This window comes from Chaetura pelagica, unplaced genomic scaffold, assembly GCF_000747805.2.
Source record: "Chaetura pelagica isolate M959 unplaced genomic scaffold, ChaPel_1.0 scaffold142, whole genome shotgun sequence".
NCBI classification, from domain to species: domain Eukaryota; kingdom Metazoa; phylum Chordata; class Aves; order Apodiformes; family Apodidae; genus Chaetura; species Chaetura pelagica.
Window position 1 is genome coordinate 10,435,348 of NW_009952973.1, and position 22,819 is coordinate 10,458,166.

General features: G+C 38.7%; 1 protein-coding gene across 1 annotated transcript in view; it reads right to left on the reverse strand.

Annotated features, from left to right (window-relative positions):
• Window positions 1-22,819, reverse strand: part of VEGFC (vascular endothelial growth factor C) — a gene marked incomplete at its 5' end in the record, with an annotated part of 68,906 nt that overhangs the window by 45,609 nt on the left and 478 nt on the right. The gene's annotated exons all lie outside the window — the stretch shown is intronic.

The following is a 22,819-nucleotide window of genomic DNA, read 5'->3' on the forward strand; positions in this document are numbered from 1 at the left end:
CCCCTTATGGCTTTGGTCCAGACAAAAAAAAAAGCAAACACATTTTAAACCTATGTATCAATGGCTGTATTTTGGTCTTGAAGATAGACCACAAATTGCCTGGGTAAGTAAGGTTACAGTGAAGTGGACAGGGATCCACACAGAACTGCTAGACAGAAGAGCAACTTTGCTTTTCTGTTTGGACTTCAAGCCCTTGGAGGCAGGGTTCTTCTCCTGTTGCTACTACAAGTTGTAGAGCAATTGAAAGGCCTAATAATATTTAGCCATGTAAACACAGCTGAAATGATGCAACGGTTATTGCTAAGTGAACTCTAATGTATACAGTATTACAGACATTTTTTTTTAAGTCAGTAACTTGCACAAGTTTTTAACCATGATGTGGTGAGAATAAAATACAAAACCAGAAACCTTCAACAGTAAAAAGCTTTAAAACTTGCTAAGACACAGTGTTTACACATTTCAACTATTTTCTGTTCAAGCTGAGCAACAGGTATTTTCCTTTCTATTCATTACACTCATAAAAAACCCAACTCAGTAAGTTTTGATTAAGCAGAAAACAAAGTTTTGTTAGTAAGAAAACAAATCTGAGTCAATTAAAATGTACGATCAGTATCACATCTTTGTGGACATTTGCTTGGCAAACATACTAATTGTTAAAGTCCTTCCTATATTACTGTTTTGATTTTGGAAAATTGTTACAGAACTCATTATATGGTATTACTGAGATAGCAGTGGTGACCAGGTCTCAGAAGACAAGTTTTAAAGACAAATTCTTTCTAAAGTAGAGATACCAAATTTTTTTAAGAACATAAAATGCAGTTGGATCTGTCAGCTATCTACAAAAAAAAAAAACTATATACAAAAAGAATGGAGATCAAAATCAGAAAAAACAACTATATGGACAAAAATCTGATACAATATATTAATCAAAAATGGTTTCATAAATTGCTACGGTTAAATGAAATTTTCCATTCGATATAGTATGATAAGTTCACATAGCTCTGTTGCACCCCATCTAGATTTTTTTGTCTTTGGACTACTGTTTGAAGATAGACCAGAACAAAGATTGCAAATCCAAGTACATAATTTTCAGTGAGAGGCAGAAAACAGCTTGACTGGCTGAATTCGTAAGAGAGTGATGAAAACAAAGGCACATGGGAGGTTTCAGGAGGGACTGAAATCTGATACAACAGAGAAGGGTAAAGGAACATAGTTTCATAGCAAAATAGTATTCTGGACTACTACAACTCCAGGTGAAGAAGAAATTCCCACCGCGGCAGCCATCTGGAAGCAGAAAAATCTTGGCTATCCTCCAAAGTTCTCTACATGGTAGTGGTGAAGAACTAAGTGCAGGAGACCATGGAAAGGCTCTCTAATAGTGTCTACAACTCTGTACCTTTTTTTGGAACCCACAAGTCTTAGAAACATTTGTAAAACCCTGAACTGCTCATTGACCTAACTATCTCCAGTAGTTCAAGTGAAGAAACGGTACAGCTGGGGTTTAGGAAAGTAGATGTTTTAAGATACTGAATGTCTGGAGTGTCTTGAAAGTGCTGCTCTCAGAGATCAGAGGTACACCAAGGTAAAATACAGAGTTCCAGCCTATCTAGACTAAAATAAGTCTATGCAGATTTATTATAGTGAGATCCAAGCACAGCAGACCCAAGTAGCAGATTCCTAAAGAAACAAAGAAAAAACCTCAAAACCCCCATGAACCCAAACAAAAAACAGATCCAAGTCATGAATCAAAAAGGCCAATATTTTTAAAACTGTCTACAATAGAAACAACATAGTAAAAAAACACGTGATCTTTAATAACACTAAAAGGAAGATTTTATAACAAGTTAAAAAACCCACAACAACAAACATACAAACACATGCATTCCACTTAACTTTAGGCCCTAAGTAATCTCAGGTATCCCAATTCCTTAGTCAGTACAGTGAGAGAAAAAAACTACCGGGGGCTTACTTAGAATTTGCATAGGTTAAGTTATCCTCTGAAGCTGTTCCCTTTCCCTAATCCCTCTCAAGACATCTTTGGGTGACTGCATTTCTAACACAGCTCTCAGCTAAATGCCTACATAATTGCTGGATTGTATTTAAAATGCAACTCATTTAACAAACACACTTAAGTCCTCAGATGGTAATAACTATTCTTTTGCTCAGAATTATGCAAAATCCTTAGTTTTCCAGATACCTGTATTTCTTTAGACTGTGGGGAAAAAAGGTGACACCACTCATTTGTAGTTACTCTATACTGATGTTTAAAATTAACATATATGAAAAAGAAATCAAGTAGCTTATTTTCACATAGCTTTATATAACTGCCTAATAATATTCATGTACTTCAATTTTAAATTTACTCTTACAAGGCCTAGTAAAAGATTTTTTTGATAATATTTTTTTTAATTTTATGCAATGTTGAAGTACATTCTTTAGTCTCACTAAAATAACTATTTATACACACATTAGGATTAATTCAAAGCCTACTAAAATGACTGTTACATCTTTAACTAACTTCAGAAACTCAAGATCAGACCTTTAATTTCATGACTACGGAGAGAGCTCACTATCTTTGTGTATGGGGTCATCAACTCAGGAAAATTCAACTAAACAAGTGTAGCTAGTAAACGCAAAGTGAGGATACATATCTCAAAACTATCATTCCTAGCAGAAAAGAGTTGAAATACCAGTTTGCAGTTGACGTATCCAACGCTACATACAAAGAGATCAGAAGCACGCTTACACGTACTGCGCATTAATGAATATTTTTGGAACTAGAATTCCAAGCATACACCAAAGCTGTTATTCAAAGACTGAATATTCAAAGTAGCTCTTCAAACCAATAGTGAGACACCTGACTTAAGAAAGCCTAGCATTGTCATCACTGTACCTCCACTGCATTACATGACATTTATTTCCAATTCAAACAAAAAATGTGAAGATAGTTTGAGATGATGCGTAAGCTAACAGCAAATTATCAACCTACTGCACTAACACTGAAGTGGCTGTTGCAACGCAGAATAAAATTATTCTAAGAAACTTCATGCAGGCTTTCACAGAGATCCATCCTGCCATAGCTACATGCCTAGGAATACCCCATTAGTTATTTTAAACAGGGATTCAAGCACACATGTTCTGATAAATTCAAGACTGCAACTGCTTTCTAACCCTCTCTTCCCACCATGATTCTTAAACAATCAGGTTGTTGTTGAAAATTATGGAAGCAAAATAAAAATGGTTTATGTGGGTCTTCCACTTTCTGTAGCAACTACTCTGGCCTTACATATACATACAGATAAACTCAAATATTGAACACTGAAGAATCCATTTATTTCAGATATACAACTGAGTATATGAAAAAACAAACCAAAAATAATTCTTAGATTTACAGATTTACCTCCTTCAGTTTATGACTTTTAAACGCCCTAAAAAATCAGAACAGTCAAATTTTTCATACGCAAAGTGTATTCTAGGTTGTCTAGCATGCTTGGTTTAGGGAAAATGATGCATTGATATTTAATTATAAAATAAATTTCTTTGTTGTCTAAATGCACTGCTTGAAAACTTTTCTGTTTTTTGTTTCTGTCAGCAGTATTGGCAAATCTTATTTTTATCTCCCAAAAGAGCTTTTACTGTTTTACTTAAAACCCCTGAAGGCAATTCAAACTTCTGCACATGCTTCTATAAAAACACAGCAATGACAAAAAACTCTAAAAAGTAATATTTCTTCCAAAGCCAGAAAAGGTCATTTGGACAGAGGTACCCAAAATGACTGACTGGATTTGACTCACTAGAATAATTCCTTTCATACGAAGCTACTGCTTCCTCCCTTCTGTTCTCTTTCTCAGATACATCTCGCTATAAATAAGGGCAAGCTGGGGCTGCATGAATTCTTGCACAGCTTGCTCCCTTTCATCATGTTTATGGAAACATCACAGCTCTTCTTTCCTCACTTAAAAAATGGGCATGCCAGGATACCTGCTCTATTTATTGATAATGTATGATGGATGAACATCCGCTTGCATAAAAGCGGCATGTGTGCTTGTAAGAAGACAAGTAAGGACATGGGGGACATGTACAGCACACCATCTCTCATCATGTGTTGAGAAATACACAGCCAGTACAGCAAAGAGAGATACATACACGTTACTGAATGGTGAGCATGTCTCAGGACAACGTCGTATTTGGATACATCACTTGAATAAAATAGACTGTTATTATCAGCTGATTTGACAGGAAATAATTACATTTTGGTCTTGTTATGGTTATACCTCATTAATTCCCCATATTCTCTCCTGTAATGCAGTAATGGGATCACCCCACCTCAAAATGGATCTGACAAGCAAAGACAAGAACAACCTACAATACCAAACTGTTTTCTGTATGAGCACTGTAGAGTAAGTGTAAAATTATAAACTGCAATATTCAAATAATTATACACTATTTCTTAGGAAAGAAGAACTGCTCGAAATCTAGAGAAACAGTAACAAAATAGGTTTAAAATAAATGAGAGGGAAGGAGAGTTCCACCTCCCTGCCAAAACTCAATTACATGGTGCAACTGAAACTCAATGCTGTGGAAGACTAATAGAGGCAAGAGCTATAAAACAGCTGTAACAAAGGAACTTGGCTAACTTGGGGTGGGTGAGCATGTAACAGGAAAATAAATGTGATGGGTTTCAGATACCCTGATTCAGCCCAAACCTGCTGGCTGACAACGAGTAAAACCAGAAAATAGCATATCTTCACCTAAACCACAGTGCTTTGGTACTTCCAACACAATCTGACGGAACATTAACCCAGATGGACTTCAGTGTGGTATTTCTAATGCTCTTTTTGTACTTATAGTCAGAACAAACAGGATTTTGGCATGCTTATACTGCATGTACCTGCACAAAGGTATGCTGCTTGGAGGATTAGATACACCAAAGGAAGATCATCTACTCTTGCATGAAATGGCCATTTTCATCTATTTATCTCAGCACTGAGTCAAACATGTCAGAAACATAAAGGCTGCTACCTGAGAGCATCTACACGTGATCAGAATACACGCTCAAGTCACAATTTCCCTTGAAAGTCTGTTAGAAAGATTAGTCACCCTTACAGTTCAGAAGAAAAAAAACAACCAAACCAACAATGCTACATTTTCACTTTTCCAAAGATTTGTACATGGTCTTCACAGTCATCTTTTGATCTGCAACTCTTTACTACTCTCACTAGAGGTCATTTTCCTCTCTCTTTTTATTGTTATACTTCTCTTTCCCCCAACTCAATTACTTTTTAGTGTGTGGTCATCTGTAGACACCAGAATTGGAGACATTAGCTCAGTAGCTGTCTTACTAGTGCCACACACAGAAAAAGTGAGGAGGGTATGTCTCTGCTGCAACTCACTATTGTTCCCTTCCACAAGTGAGAAGTTCTTATGATCTTTTCTCAGTGACAACGCTCTAATGAAGGATCACAGAATGTACTTATTATGGCTCTTAAATTTTTCTTCTAGCACTACTTCCCATTATTTAATCTTCTATCAATGCAACAAGCATATTCAATCTTAAATGCCAGAAGGCAAACCACAGTTCTGTTTCAATTGTCATAGGTCTGAAGTGTCTTTATTTTGCTTTGCAGGACTCAATTTTTCACATTGGGGACTGCCAGTATTTTACTACAGCAGGGTGAAAAAAACCACACCAGTAGCGTATGTTTGTTTGCTGCTCTCCCTATCTTTATAGGTTGTTATTTTATAGGCCATATAAAACATTTGCTATTTATTACTAAGGCCATTCAAACTAGCACAGTATGACAGTTGAACTATTCTTTTAAAGTTTCCAGTTTTTAAAGAAGGCTTTTTCTCTAATGCTTTCTTTCTATCAATGGTCACTGCCAGTCACAAATATGAGGCCTGACAGAATCAGGATTACAATGCTAAAAATGAACGCACTCTGCTGGATTTGAACTAAAGGTTTTAATGAATTCATTTCTACTTTCCTTTCTAACAAAGTTAAACAACGTTTTGCCATACAAACATGAACGGGGAATATAAGGAGTTGCATCCACTGTTACTCATTTGTCATCTTTTCAATGAAAGTATCACTTGGAGTGTTGAGCCAGAGAACTGCACAGTCACCTGACTATTTTTTTTAAATCATGGTCTACTGAAAGAATCTTTTCCTGTTTAAAGCAGAGACATGCATTATGCTACACTTCAGGGTGCATTTGTGAACAGTCACATCTAGTTATGGAAAAAACAGACAAATTATTATCATGCATGCATTTCAGTGTGCAGATCACAGAATTAAGACCTCGCAACTACTTAAAGGTATGATATTAACAAAAGGAAGGTTATTAAGTTGATTACTTCTGTTTCATGCATATCTTTATCAACTTTTATATCATGAAGTGATATACAGTGCAATACAATATTTTGAGAGGAGTCAAAGTTAGCTTCAACTCAGCCTCCTATTAACCCACATCAGATAGAGCTGACATCAATTTGACCATATGGTGAGTCAGGCAGCTAACCATTAGAAAAGTTTTTTTAAACAAATAAACAATTTTGGCTTGAAAATATGCTTCTTCTAAATAAAAAGCAGTTCTCTTCCTGATAATGCATGCACATTCACTGCACTCTACTATACTATTTTAATACCATAATTACATCATATGAGTATACAGACTTAAAACCTTGATGTCTCTAAAGTAGAAATAAACATAGGAAGTTAATATCCTGGAGTCTCAACACATACCTAGGTACGATATTCTCATTGGGACTGCAACAAGTATAATAACTAGCTCCTGAAAAACAGATTGTCAGTCTGCAAATAGTCTCTCCTCCACATTTATCAGTGTCTGTAAGGAAGTTTTAGGTCTTATGTAAAAAAGGCAGTTAACAAATAAAAATAACCTTTAAAAATTGGAAATAAATACTTATTTTTAAGACTCTATTTCTAATGAAAACGTTTTAATTATTCTGTATTTCCTAAATTATATGTGAATCATTGGAAATTAAACCATAAAATTAGAAGATATTATTTCATGGGAAAAAAATGAGCAATTTCACTTTAGCTATAGCAGAATTGCTAGCTACACATTTTCAAGTATACATTAAATGTCTTGAAAATAATACATATTTAATAGGACCCATGTGCACATATATAGACATTTTTTGTGTCTGCATGTGTCTTTATATATAAAGGTGGAAACTGCACTGCTATATTCTATAGTTAGACCTAAATTAAGTAACAGCATCTGGATATAGAACAATACATTAAATCTACATGACCTCAGGAAATTCCATGCTAAAATTATCTCTCCTTTAATTCCACTGCTTTAACACTGAATGGGAATCAAGACAACAGCTGGTGTTAGGTATCAGATGCATTGATCTAATACATAGTTTATTTTTAATAAATTAAACAAACATTAGAGTCAGCACAGAACATGTTATTTAGTGTTCCCATTAAACCTCTGGCTACATGTTGCTGGAATTGTAGGAGTAACTGGGCAGTAGTTCTGACCTCTTCCCTGCTGCTGCTGCTTTTCTTTATCCCTTCCACCTTCTCCTTCAGCCACTTGCTATTTATAATTTAGCACCAGTGACAGGACTTGAACATTAAGCAAAGCTTCAGTACTTCAGCTACCTTTCAAGCTTGGTCTGAGGACAAAAGCTGCATATACTCTCAGCAATTTTAACAAAGAGAATATGGGAAAATGCTGAACACCAACTGAAAAGAGCTGCTGTAGTTACACAAGACAAATGCACATGCACACACTTATTTCATTTAATGTCCCCCTCATCAATATACCCACTTAAAAGAGGCAACTTTTCAAACTTGAAATCTCTGATGAAACCTTGAAACTCATGGGGTCATGTCATGTATCCCTCAGAGGTCCCATTTGCCTTTCAGTTACAACTGGAGTCCAGACAGCATGACTCAACTGCTTAACCTTTAAGCAAATAAAGTGAGATAAAGTCAACCAATAATCACAGATGTTTTTCAAAGATTTATAGTCTCCTTCAAGGCATTTTTTCCTCTTGGGTTATTTTGCCATAGGACATTGCAAAGGGAAAAGAAAACAGGCCATCACAGCTGAGTTAACAGTACCACTATGATCTGAGGTTATTGATCAACAAATGTCCTAGACTACCATCAAAAAAATCCACCCACCTCTACTCTCGCTACTCCCAGCTACTCATTCTTTGTCTCCTGTACAGACACCAGCAGATGTGAAGCTAAGAAGTAAATCACACTGAAAAAGCGGTCCAACCGATCAGTCCTTAACCCTGACACCATTCCCCCACACAAGCCGTCATTCAGCTCATGTTCCCAACCCAATTTCCCCATACAGATCTCCACATACTCCTGCAGGCACTTGGGAAAGCGTGTCTGGGATAGTAGCACCAAACTACATGGGTTTAAGCAGTTAACTTCAGCTGGAACTGCTCCAGCTTTTCCACTTCTAAGACCTAGCTGTTTATTCAATGGTTTTGACAGACTTTAACCTGAAGCTTGATTTTTCCACTGGGGAACTGTTCTAATGCCTGTTTCTTGTCCACATTAAAATAGTGCAGCCTCCTCAATAAAGACCTGTAGCATCTTAAACTGACAGAGAACTATGATCTGGAGTGACAGAGAAGAGAAACTAAAAACAGAAGGTGCCTCAGTGACATACTTCATCATCTTCAGAAAAATTTGCCCAACAAATAAGCAATACAGCTTATGAATTTCCAGTAAAGACTTTGGCAGATTGCTCTGCTAAAACACTAAAAGGTTCAACAAATGATCAGTATGTGTTCCCCAATGCTGCTGAACAAGACTTGATGTGCAGCAGGTCTTAAAGCAACAACAGTAAGGTTTTCCTCTTGAGTACTCAGCAATTGCAGAGCAGACAGCTAAAAAGGATAAACTTGAGTGTAAAGGAACAGAAAAGCAGAAAAAAAGCCTCTGCCTGCCCTGAGAAAAAAATGAGAAAAAAGGAAGGACACTGGGAGAGGAAACAGAGCTAGAGTCTACAGCTGAAACTTGGATAGTAGAGAAGACAGTGGGAGAAGCAGGAAAAGGAAGGGAGATGAGAGACAACACTGAAGGAGGACCTGGGTTGGCATTGAATTTGCTATGTGCAGACTAACCAAAGGAATCAAAGAGCTGTGACAGCCTTGCGCATCTTCACTGCCATTTATTTGCATAAAAAAGAGAAAGAAGATAGCAAATTGTTTCACAATTTGATGAGGAGGAGAAGCAAGTCACAGAGAAAGCAGCAAGAAACCAGAGATAGATTTAAGACACAGGCTCAGCATGGCTAGCACAGGCTGCAGCAAGAGGAGTGGGAGCGCTTAGGCTGGTGGTGCTTACCTCCTCCCAACACCAAACCCTATTCAGTCAGGCAAAGGAACAGGATAATTATGGAGGATGAAGCTGCCTGGGATGAGGGGTGACAGTGAGGAGCAGGTGAAGGAAGCAAACTATAATTTGTACTATATACTCATATGCTAACATATATTTGCAGTTGCAATGCCTGTCAATATTACTATGTTTACCTTGGCTCTAGGCTAGCTATTATTTATGTGGAATGACAGCAAAATATTGATTATAAATCTTCATACCCTAGCAAGAGAGAGGTTTCCAGACACTAAACTTGTGTTATTGAAGACCAAGCAAAAAGCAGAAGGTAAGCAGTATTTGTTTATATGTCCTCCCATTAGTTGAACAGGCATCATAATCACTTTAACTACAGGACTTCTATAGAAATAGTATTGGACAACTACTTCCTTTCAACATTAACCCAAATAATAAACCACCAAGGGATGGGCATAGAAACAGCCAGCCTAAATTTTCCAGCTGCATGGATTTTTGTTTACAAATATGTCATTAACCAGATCACCCTGTTGCTACACAGCAGACAAGCACAGTACTATGTAATCACAAAGAAAGATGAGTTGGAGGTTAACAGTTGATCTTGGGCCACCTTCTGCTGGAAGCACAGCTGACTAATGAAATTAGCAATCTGGTCCAGCATTAGCAGTTCTTCATTTGATTTGATTTTAATTTTATTAATTTTTATTTTATATAAGGAAAAAAGCACAAGAAATGTATTCAAGATTATGTTACATTAAAACAAGAACTACTTGCCCTGAGTTTTTCCCTGATCTTTTACTTCAATATAGTCATCTCTTGCACAGGTAAAATACACAAGTTAACAGGTAGTTTGCTATTAAATAAAAAGCTGTTTTACTCCAAAAACCTAAACTGATTTGCTTAATAAGACCTACATAAACACAGTTGTTACTCACAAAGGTTAAATGAATAAGACAATCTTATTGTAATAAACTGTTCACATTGGAAGTCAGTTCAGAGGGATGTATTTGTTAGAAGGTAAAACACCCACAAAGAATCCCTGCAACAGAGACATGACTACTCTTAACTCATTTTGCTATGCAGTAAAGCAAGGACAGTCACTAGAAGTGGTTTACCTAAAACGCTTTACTTAACATTTTAACACACTCAATTGTTGCACAGTCACCATAAGCCAGAATAAATCTGTGCTGCTACCAAAAGGAATACCCTGTTTTACCTCCCCGTATCAGTTTTTCTAACATGAGTAGAAAGAAGGGTAAGAACTAGGGGAACAAAGACAAGCTTCTGGCTGGAGCACCCCTTCTATCAAATTTATGCCACAAGTACAACTTCATGTCCCACAGCCCAGATGCACTGCAGTAACTTAATACTCTTATGCACCATCTTCTTCAACTGCTATGGCTGAACCCAGAAAGGCATGATCAACTGCACTTTTAGATCAGTGTTGCTTACAACAGCATAATTACACTAGAAAATTAACTTACTGAAGAGAACTCCAAAGTAAAATCACTGAAATTTCAGTAACAAAAAAAAGATTTAACAAAAAATAAACCCTTTTGTCTTCCCAGGTACAGCTCTGCCAGAGTTTGGAATGAAATAAAGAAAATGCCACCAATGAAGGTGGCTGAAATTTCTTACACTGTTGTGCACATCACTGAGTAAAGCCAGATAGGTTATGGGGTTTTCCCATTTGTTAGTTTTCTTTCAATTTCCTAGAAGACTTTGAAGCCGATACTGAGGTCCAGCTAAAGCATTTCCTTTTCAGAGTACCAGGATGTTGGTTGCAAAATAGCTCTGATTTTAGGAAAGGGCACTGGAAAATAATTGGTAAGCAGAGGATAACAGCCATTCTGCCTGAAATTCAGCCACTTCAACGATTACCAAAATAAATGTTTACCAATACAATTTTTCTTTCAAGATTGCTACTCAGCTATCATTTCAAGTTCCATAGGATAAGCAATTCATCCACATCTTAGTAAGTCTTTCCATTTACTTTAAATTCCTCAACTCTGTATTAAATCACAAAGTGATTTGGAAAATTGCCATTCTAATGAATTAGAATTAGCTAATGAACACACCATGCTCTGGCTCAAAATACACTTTCTTTTTAATAGCTTCCTCATTAGGCAGCTGAAAAGTTAAATATACATAGTGATTATAAGAATGTAAGTCTTTAAAAGAGCATATGTTAAACAGCTTGTAAGTTAGGGGCTGTATAACAATGCATGTAACAGGGATTTTGAGGAATTTGTTGTCCATGTTATTTATGGAAGGAAATAATAAAATTAAAGCTAAATAAAGTTTTCACTGTTGTAATAAAGAATGTGTAGAATAATAGCAGAATTCAATAGGTTAGCTCAAACATGGAAAATATATTTAGAAGAAAAAAACCTGAATATTAACCTGAACTTCAATTTTATTCAATGTCACTAGTCAGATAATACCTCCAAGATAATAATAAGGATTTAAACATATACGCTTCAGTGGGGCCCTTTAGCAAGATGTACATATTCCCCAGCTCAGCACATCATACTTCTCTGGTAAGATAGAGGAAAGATGTCCTATCACCACAAAGAAGAAGGAACAATGAATGCAAGGAGAAAAAAAAAATATCAAACAACAAAAACCAGGAAAAAAATAACCAACAAAAAACTACAAACCCTAGATTACTTAACTTTCTTCAAAAGAAGATAGAACTCCTAAGGGTTAATGCTGTTTTATAGATATATATATATAAAAATTATATAATGTTCACATTATATAATACTTAAGAGTTTCCCTTAACTCCCCTACTTTCCCCCTCCTCTTTCAGGAAGAGGAGGAAAGGGAATTAGGGGAAATGTGTGACCCAAATGCTTAGGACTCAACTCCACCAACTTCCTATAAATATTCCTACAACTCTTCCCATGCTTTTCTCTGGAGTAGGGTATCAAGAGCAGGACAGGTTTATGCCTATACTTGGCACTGCACTTGTGTTCATTAAGTGGTATTTGGGAATTTTTACAAATAAATCCATAATAGAGTTCCAGGCACCACAAGGATCTCCAAAGAGCTACAGATTTTGATTTTGACCCACAAGGAAAATTCTACTGAAAACTGGCAAGAACACAGGCAGACTGAAGAGCTACCATGAATGTATAAAGGTCTAAATATGAAAATAAAATCAGCCTCTTATTGAAGGAGGTGGGTGAAATCTAACATTGGACCTGCTCCCTCTGACTGATTAAAATATAAAACCACATTTGTATTTGATTGCAATATAGTATGAGAGAATTAAATGGCACATTTATGTTTCATATTTAGTTTGGTCTTTGAAAATCTCAGGACATATATGCCACATCCCAAAATAAACAGCAAATGTTATTTTCTAAGTGCTGAAAATAACTTTTGTGCCTGTGTAACACACAAGATTCAAATAAGAGAGAACCAGATAACATTAACTGTAGAATAAGTATAAATACTGCAGATCACTAAAATCAAAGGTGCTCCACTACATTCAAGCTGGCACCATCTTGGTACAAAGTAGTTCAGGATCTACTAACCACTCATGGCATCTTCAATATGAAACTCAACGAATCCATGGACAAAATGTCCAAAAACCGATAGCAAAGGGATGCAGCAGGGGCATGTCTGCTAATGAGCAGGAGTGAAGAGTAGAAAGCAACTAAGCCTGAATGTTCTCAAACAGAACAGCATGTGCTGCTGACACTGACAGAGGCCAAACACTTGTCTAGGCAGACCATTCACTTACCCCAGTAGGGTATTTCTTGTATTTTTATGCTTTAGGCTAGGCTTGATGTGTATTTGAAAATCTGAAAGCGTGGGTAGGTTCCTAATAAATTTGCTCAGTCATATGCACCTAGTTGGTGCCACATAACCAAGCACTCATAATCTTGCCTGAAAACATCTTAGAATTAATAGGTATAAACAACTTTTGCAAGATGGCTGGCATATTTCTCAGATTACTTTGAGAGCACATCTCATTTCTTAAAAAAATCATTAAGGACATTCAATATGTAGCTCATGGTTTATAACTTGTAAGATAGCTAGTTCCATTAAATCCTTCACCGTGCACATGTGGCAGACAGAAAAACACATTAAAAGCACACTGAACAGACAGGTTAAATAATCATACATCATCTTGAAACAGGCCCCTAAGAACATCTTTAATGTGAATTTTGATGAAGTAGTAATAACTATAAAATGCCTTCCCCTATTCAGTTCTTCAGTACAAATACTGATAGTTCTTTAAAAGAGGCATTTTAATCATACTTATGCCTGACATGTTACAAAATATTCTCCAAACAAGACACACTTTTAAAATAAATATATGTGGAATTATTAGGAAGGAGAACAAAGCATTATTGTGTCCCTAAAGATATCTGTGGCATCCCACACCTGGAAACCTTCATGCACTCCTTGCTCTCCCCTCTCCTTGTTTTGCAGTCTTAAAGAGAAATAAGTATGAAGTTGAATGATCACAGGTAAGGAACACCTTCATTACAAAATAAATAAATAAATAAATAACAGAATCTTAGGGGTTGGAAGGGACCTCGAAAGATCATCTAGCCAACCCTCCTGCCAGAGCAGGATCACCTAGAGTACATCACACAGGAACATGTGAAAAAGGGTTTTGAATGTCTCCAGAGACGGAGACTCCACAACCCTTCTGGGCAGCCTGTTCCAGTGCTCAGTCACTCTCACAGGAAAGAAGTTTTTTCTCACGTTTACATGGAACCTCCTATATTCCAGTTTGCACCTATTGCCCTTTGTCCTATCACTGGACATCACTGAAAAAAGCTTGGGTCCATCCTCCAGACACTCACCCTGAACATATTTGTAAACATTGATGAGGTTGAGGGATCTTTAGTCTGAAGAAGAGCAATGGAGAGGGGGACTCAATAAAACCACAAGCAGCATAGACAGAGTTGTTCCCTGCCTTGTTCAAGACAAAGGCCGGCAAGTTTAATTAACATGCTCATGACAAGCAAAAGGAACGGTTCTTTCACAGAATCACAGAATGGCAGGGGTTGGAAGGGACCTCTGGAGACCAAGTCCAACCCCCCTGCTAGAGCAAGACTGCCACAGAATCTTGGGCAGGTCAGTCAGAAATGCATCCAGACGAGTCTTCAAAGTTTCCAGAGAAGGAGACTCCACAACCTCTCTGGGCAGCCTGTTCCAGTGCTCTGTCACCCTTTCCTCATGTTGAGGTGGAACTTCCTGTGCTCTAGCTTGCATACATTGCCCTTTGTCCTGCGTGCAGTTTTGTTGAATCTGGCACTTGTGTTTTTGGTTTGTTTTATTTACTACTACATCTATTAAAGAAAACATCCACTCAAAGTCAAACTTCTTGATACAGAAAGGTTTTAATGTCAAAAGCTTCTGTGGACTCAATAAGCACCTGGATGACATGTAAGAGAAAATCAACTGAAAACTAATAAATAGAACAAAATATACCCCCTACATACCTCACCATTTTAAGGCAAGGACATCCACAAGCTGCCCTGCTGCCAACAGTCTGTAAGCATGTAGTGACACTTCCCATTTCTTTGCTCAGAAGGAAGTTGTCAAGTAAGTCCTGTAATTTGGCAGGGCCTTGGATGGTAATGGCATAAATAAAAAGGGAGGAAGAAATCCAGCCAAAAAACAACTAAGAGGTACTGGAAAAGCCAGAAGAGTGGCTGTAGCCAGGTGCATGTTGCTACGGTTGCTCTTTCACTACGAAAAACATTATCAGCATGGGGACCCTGTGAACATCCAATGCCTGCTGTTGTATTTTCCAACTGCCCCAGCTCACCAAGGAACAAGCAGCAGGTACAGGCTTGCCCACTAGGGTTTCAAGGCTTCTCCTGAATATAGCCTGTGAGATGCAAAGGTGAAGGAACAAAGCAAGTGGAGTATGAACCTCCACTGATGGTTTGGGGACAAATCATCAGATGTCACACAAGCAGGCTTCCAAAGGGGAATCAAGCAGCGTAGTTCACAGGATAGAGGATACGAAAAATCTTTTGGGGGCTAGAACTCAGTAGGCACTGTCTTCTTGCCAAAGTGCAGCCTTCACATGGAAGGAACTTGGTGAAAAGTGGGTGCAAGAGGGAAGGTGTGACAGATCGCTCCTCACCATGTGCTGTGCTTGAGGTTTCTAACATCACTCTCCAAGTCATCCTCTTCCACACCAGCAGGGCACAGTGCAGGTTCAGTCACTGTGCAGCATGGGCTGTCCAACCAACTGGCCCATGTTGGATACTGTTAAAAATGGTATACAACACTAACTAGGCATGTTGTCTGACCAGATACAGCCATTCTTCTACTTTTACATTACTTCAATACTTAAATACTGTAAGACAACTAATAATAGAGTAAAGCAGCAACTAACAGGCTCATCAGAAAAATACACATCATCTGTCATAAGAGATGAGAATTTGAAAATGTCATTAATTTTAATGAAAAAATTAGTTAAAATATTCTAAGACCTTCATTACTACCAAGAGCCTTTTTATGCTCTTAATCCAGATTAGTAATGACTGTTCAGTTTGGAGTTTGCCTCATTCCTTATTTCTACCTGATGCAACAGAACCGCCTGATTCTTTCTTCCTTTGAGGCACAGTCCTGCCCTTCTAAGATCCTTCACTGCTCCTTCCCCTACTTCCTGCTCCAAGATTACAGTTCAATATGTTCTCACTGCCTGGATCAGCCAGTGTACAGGTATTTTAAAAAAACAAGTACTCAGAATTCCTCTACAGCCTCCTACACACTGACAGGCTTGGGGTATCAGCCACCTCTCTAGGAAGCCTGTTCCAGCGTTTGATCACCTTCTTGGTAAAGAATAGCTTCCTAATATCTAGTCTAAACCTCTGCTGGCATAGCTTTGAACCTTTCCCACGTGCCCTATCACTGGATCCCAGAAAGAAGATATCAGCACCTCCTTCTCCACTGATAACCAATTCCTGATATTACTTACTTCACAACACTGCCACAAGCAGGTAGGAGTAACACTGGGGATGGCACACCTGTGGCACCAGAAACACTTACATCCCCTGCTCCCCAGAAGCCTTCTGCCGTCTTCCAATAATTGTCCAATTCTTTGTCAGCATTTTCCCTTTCCAAGATAAAATGTTCTGCTCTGATCAATGGGGAACAGAATGCAAAACAACTTCAACAGTTTTTAAGCTATACCCTTGAGGTCAGGCTATTTGAAAATTGACACCAAGTAGGTGAAGCCATTATGCGAACAGTATGGAGTACTACAGGGTTCAAGGTAACAGTGGTATTAAATAATGTCATTAACTTCCCCAAGCAATCATTTTTCATTGAAGTTAGCCAAAAACAGTATCCCAAATTTCTTCTGTAGAAGTTGTATTGCCTTAGTAAAAACCTGGTGACAGGGCTAGATGGAATGTTCTATGTAGAGTTGCTAAGAACTCTAGGAAGGTTAACTATTTCACCCTAAACCAGAATTAATCCATACTCAGCAAAAACTAGAATATAACCAAAATACACCAAGTACTATTTTTATTTTTTTTTCTTCAGTTAGTTTTTCCTGTGTTTTCTCCTCCCCCAGAAAACACAATTTATCTTGGTTACTTTACTAAATAGGAGAATCTTACCCAAACATTCACCTGGTATTACATATCACTCAAGCCAGAAGCAAGGTGGACTTAAGGAAAAAAAAGGTACTGAATCATATCTGTCCTACTCACTAAAAAAAAATTCAATAACTTTCCAAACGAAACTCTTAGGAAGCAATTTAGACTTTGAAAGAGCTTTCGTCTTTAAAATTACAACCTTGCCTGGAATTTCTTGTAATTCATTCTACAAACAGCTGTAGCACATTTTTTATATCAAGCAAGTATATTAAACTTGATAGGACACCAGTCTGGTTACAGTTGGATTCCCTTTGTTCCAAACATTTTGTTCACATTGAATCACTGACCACAATCAAAAAAGAAGCAGCTAAACTCAAGGTTTGAGACAGACTTCCTATCCTAGATGCAGGGTATCAATGGGAGAGGATTATTACCATCACTGTCAGCTACAACAGACTGAAGAACAAGTTCTGGTTGGTCTTAACTAAAATAGGTGGACACGTATCCTTATAGAACATGCAAGAGTTTAAACAAACCCTGAACCTAAGGGACCATAAAAATAGTATTTTTGATGAGATGTTTCTGTAAGCCCCCAAACACTGATTAGTTAGTCAAAGTGATCCTCAGAGTTTTTTTAGAGCTTCAGAAGTGCAATTATTTTTAAGCAGCAATCCCATGCAGTCCCTCAGACACACAAATGTGCTTAAACAAGATACCCAGGAATGCACATACCTACACCAATAACTAGAAAGTGCCATGAGCTCTCAAGAGTTTAGTATTTTACTCTACTCCACAAAAGGCTAGGCCAAGATTTAACAATTATGTTCACAGAAGTGTTGTTTAGTCTTCACAATAGGTCCCATTATATTACATATTTATCCATTGTATTTGACGCAAATCATGCTTCTAAAAAAACACACCTTTGTGTGTGTCTGAAAAGACAGTGGCTGCACACACATGAAAAGGAAAGCTGCAGCAGAAAAACACTACAGCAGAAAAACTAACATCCTCTCTACCCACTTGATTTAGCACTGCTGCAGTGAGGTTTATATTTGTTTTTAGAGTGGAAAACCTAGCCTCATCTCTCCCCAGTGCATGGAACATCACAAGGCAGAGTAAAGCACACTTCATAAACTGAGGGGTGATCATGAAACTGATAGGTTTGAGATTACATCATCAAGGTGCAGTGACAGGAGGAAACTCCAGAAATTGACAGACTGCTTTTCCTCCCACTCCCACACTAACAGTATTTAAACTCCATTAGCCATCAACTAGCAGCATTTTATGATTAAGTCAGATTTAAAAGCATTTAAAAATAATAAAAAAGGTATCTCTCAGCTGAGGTAGCATTCAAGATAAATGAAGCACAAGCAAGCATGCTTATCCTCATTGCAAAAGCAAATCACAGAATACCAGTACAAAGAGTGTTCTGTACTTTAGTGCTGTCTGTGTAAAGGGATACACTTTAGAACAGGCAAATACAATCTAATTAGCTATTCCCATTCTAATACAAAATCGCATAAATACAGTTTCAAACCTCTTAAAACCACATGGGACAACTGACCAACATTGCTTTTATTTAGTCACATAATCCTATAGGTTTGACAAGGCAACAAAATGAAACTGCAGCTATGGCAAACCTTCCCACCTGTGTGGCTTCAGTTCAGTTACCATTACCACACCACTGGTTACCATAATAACCTACTCCTGCTATTCTTACCCTATTACTGTCCTTACAGTCTGCATACATGCTACTGTCACACTTGCATTTCACTAACATAAGAAGTTCAATTCATGCCCAGAATGCCTGTGTAATCTCTCTAGCTAGTGTTGAAACTTTCTACAAACAAACGATAAACAATTATCTATTTAAGTACTTGGCCCTCCCATGGCCAATAGTATATACTCACCACATCTTCCAAATTCAAAACAAAAGAGCCAGAGACTGAACACATTATAATGAGTTATTCAAATATTCATACACAGTACAAGGAGTTAAAGTTTCAAGTCACAGGTGCCACACAACTGCTCACCCTTGTCTTGTTGCAGCTGCTCCAAGCATCCCGGTTGGCTGACAGGGCAGAGAGGTGGTGAGTCCCTGACAAACTGTAGGAACTCAGGGGGGCAGGAGGGCTCATTTCCCAAGTCCCACTTAACCAGACAGAGAACTGAAATATCAGGTTGTCTTCTTCAGCAGGCCACCCAGATGGAGAAAGGGAGCCAGGGCCACCCAGCCTCCCTGCCCTGCTGGGCAGGGGTGGCATACTGATGCCAGGGAGTCACCTAAGCAAGGAATCCCCCCTGTGATGCAGCAAATTTGAAAGAGGTGATTTACAGGCAGGATTCACTACCATCCCACTGAGCAGACAGTTCAGCTGAAAAGTATTAATCTAAGCCCTGTAAGCTCGTTAAATAATGAACTTTACCCTTAGACTGAAAACGAAAAAAGGGGGGAGGCAGTGTTGCACAAGCTTATCAGTGCCCACTTGCTGCAGAACATGCCCTTGCAAGAGCTGTGTATGAAGAACAACTATTTATAACTGCAATGCTTCCAAGTTGCTGCAAATCTCTAAGACAAGATTAATGGACAACACTCACTCACCTGTGTAAAAACACCATAACATTTTCTGCCCAGTTGTTCCTCCTATGTTGGAGGTCCCTCAACTTCATTCTCACTTAAAAATGTTTCTAAAGCCAAAGTTCTTAATATAGCAGTGAAGAGAAAGAACTACATCTTGTAAAGAGTTGACCCAAAATGCTGTAGGACCCACACTTAGGCTTCAGTTTAACATGCAGTATGGCACATGAATGGAAAATAAAAACAGAGAAAGCATAACCTCTATGAACACAAGCTCCAGTGATCATGCAGTTTTCCTTGAAATTAAGAAACTTCAAGCAGATGACTTTTTACTGACAATATAATAATATTTTCCTTGAAACAATTACTTACAGTTTATTTACTTAATCCTTTCACAACTACTTCAGACATTCAATCTCAACATTCTCTCATCACAGAACAAATATGCACAGTACTCACTCACTCAAACAGTTCCAGCAAAAGCAACTAACTCACAAGTAAAGACTTCCAACATGACTAAGTCTGCTTAGATCCAGAGTAATTTTCTCTCTCTCTCTGTCAGGCACGAAAACATTTTTCTGTTAATGTAATCGCTTAACACATGCTATCCAGTTCACTTCCCGGTCTCTTGACCTTTCCTTCCTTTGGTTTGCTGACAGTTCCCCTTTTTCCAGAGAGCACTTGCACTTCCACACAAAGCAGAACAGCGGCAGCTCCTAAACACACTGAGGTTTCTTCAAGAACGCACGACTGTCCACAACACGTGCATGGGAACATACAGCATCACTTAGAGTATCTTCCCTATCAGCTGTTCTACCTCAGTGGTTCAAGCGTACAAATTACGCACCATGCTCCCGTTTTGATTCTTTCTGCCTTTCCAGAATAAACTATTCTGAGGCTTTACAACTCAAATGCCAGTTTCACCCAGTAGTAACTGACTTACAGTCATGGACTGAGAAGAGTTGCAGGATTTTTAGCCTTTGCTAAGTTCTGTGGTTCTTTTATAAACAGTGTAAATGTGACCAGCTGAATTGATTTTGTGTTCCCATTTTTAAATACTTATGTTTGAAAAATACTGGATAAACATTCAAGCAATATGTTCACTGATAACATCGCAGCACTCAGAACACGGCAGTGTAAGCGTTTGACTGTAATAAAAATATTTTAAGAGAAAGTACAGCGTACTTAATAACCTTCTCCATAGAGCATATTATTTGAAAACCCTTAATTCTGTAAACACATAGTCTGCAACAGTTTGAATACCTGAAAGTACAGCTAATGTACAATACAGAAAGTTGACTTCCCCATAGTTACAGTAAAATCCTCCAAACTTCTAATCAGTAAAACAAACAACATGGGGGGTGGGGGGGAAGTCAGCTTAACTTCTAATCCACATGCTTCCCTCCCTATATTGACAGGAACAGTGAATGATCTGGGTCATGACTGCTTTCCATAGTATGTCAGAAACCCTCAAAACAACAAGACGAGGGTACGAGTTGTTATAAACTCAAGATATCCAAGGTCTTCCTAAAAATGCCACATGCTTATAGAACCACATACCAGGCATCGCTTTTATGCATTAGCATACCCCCAACTGCAAAACCACACGTACCAAAGGTACTTGAATTCTACATTACGAAACTTCTAAGCAAGCAAAAATTAACACAGAAGTGTAAGGATCTGTGACTGGAATCTGAGAATTCAACGTGCACCTGGGCATAATGAAAATTTTCAGACTCGAGCGTCACCTTACACCTCCCGTCAACTCTGTCGCGCCGCAGCAACTCATCCGAAGTGTCAATAATTGCAAGAGACTTTTTAACAAACAGAAATTATCGGGTTTTGTTGCCATCGTCCCCCCACGCCTCCCTCGCCGCTCCGCTCCTATGCACAGCTGCTCACTCGAGAGCTCCCAGCCCGCCCCAGCTCCCCGCAGCTTCGCCCGCACCCAGGGAGCCCGGGCACAGCCACGACCCGCCCGCGGGCAGGGCCCCGCCGCCAGCTCCAGCTCCAGCCCCGCAGTCGCTGCCCTGTCCCGGCTCCGCTGCAAACAGCGAGGCCGGGCAGCGCCAGCACCAGGGCAGGAGCAGAGCCCCTGGGCTGCCTCTGCCCATCAGGTGTTTTGCGCAGCATCACTTAGAGTATCTTCCCTATCAGCTGTTCTACCTCAGTGGTTTAAGCGTACAAATTACGCACCATGCTCCCGTTTTGATTCTTTCTGCCTTTCCAGAATAAACTATTCTGAGGCTTTACAACTCAAATGCCAGTTTCACCCAGTAGTAACTGACTTACAGTCATGGACTGAGAAGAGTTGCAGGATTTTTAGCCTTTGCTAAGTTCTGTGGTTCTTTTATAAACAGTGTAAATGTGACCAGCTGAATTGATTTTGTGTTCCCATTTTTAAATACTTATGTTTGAAAAATACTGGATAAACATTCAAGCAATATGTTCACTGATAACATCGCAGCACTCAGAACACGGCAGTGTAAGCGTTTGACTGTAATAAAAATATTTTAAGAGAAAGTACAGCGTACTTAATAACCTTCTCCATAGAGCATATTATTTGAAAACCCTTAATTCTGTAAACACATAGTCTGCAACAGTTTGAATACCTGAAAGTACAGCTAATGTACAATACAGAAAGTTGACTTCCCCATAGTTACAGTAAAATCCTCCAAACTTCTAATCAGTAAAACAAACAACATGGGGGGTGGGGGGGAAGTCAGCTTAACTTCTAATCCACATGCTTCCCTCCCTATATTGACAGGAACAGTGAATGATCTGGGTCATGACTGCTTTCCATAGTATGTCAGAAACCCTCAAAACAACAAGACGAGGGTACGAGTTGTTATAAACTCAAGATATCCAAGGTCTTCCTAAAAATGCCACATGCTTATAGAACCACATACCAGGCATCGCTTTTATGCATTAGCATACCCCCAACTGCAAAACCACACGTACCAAAGGTACTTGAATTCTACATTACGAAACTTCTAAGCAAGCAAAAATTAACACAGAAGTGTAAGGATCTGTGACTGGAATCTGAGAATTCAACGTGCACCTGGGCATAATGAAAATTTTCAGACTCGAGCGTCACCTTACACCTCCCGTCAACTCTGTCGCGCCGCAGCAACTCATCCGAAGTGTCAATAATTGCAAGAGACTTTTTAACAAACAGAAATTATCGGGTTTTGTTGCCATCGTCCCCCCACGCCTCCCTCGCCGCTCCGCTCCTATGCACAGCTGCTCACTCGAGAGCTCCCAGCCCGCCCCAGCTCCCCGCAGCTTCGCCCGCCACCA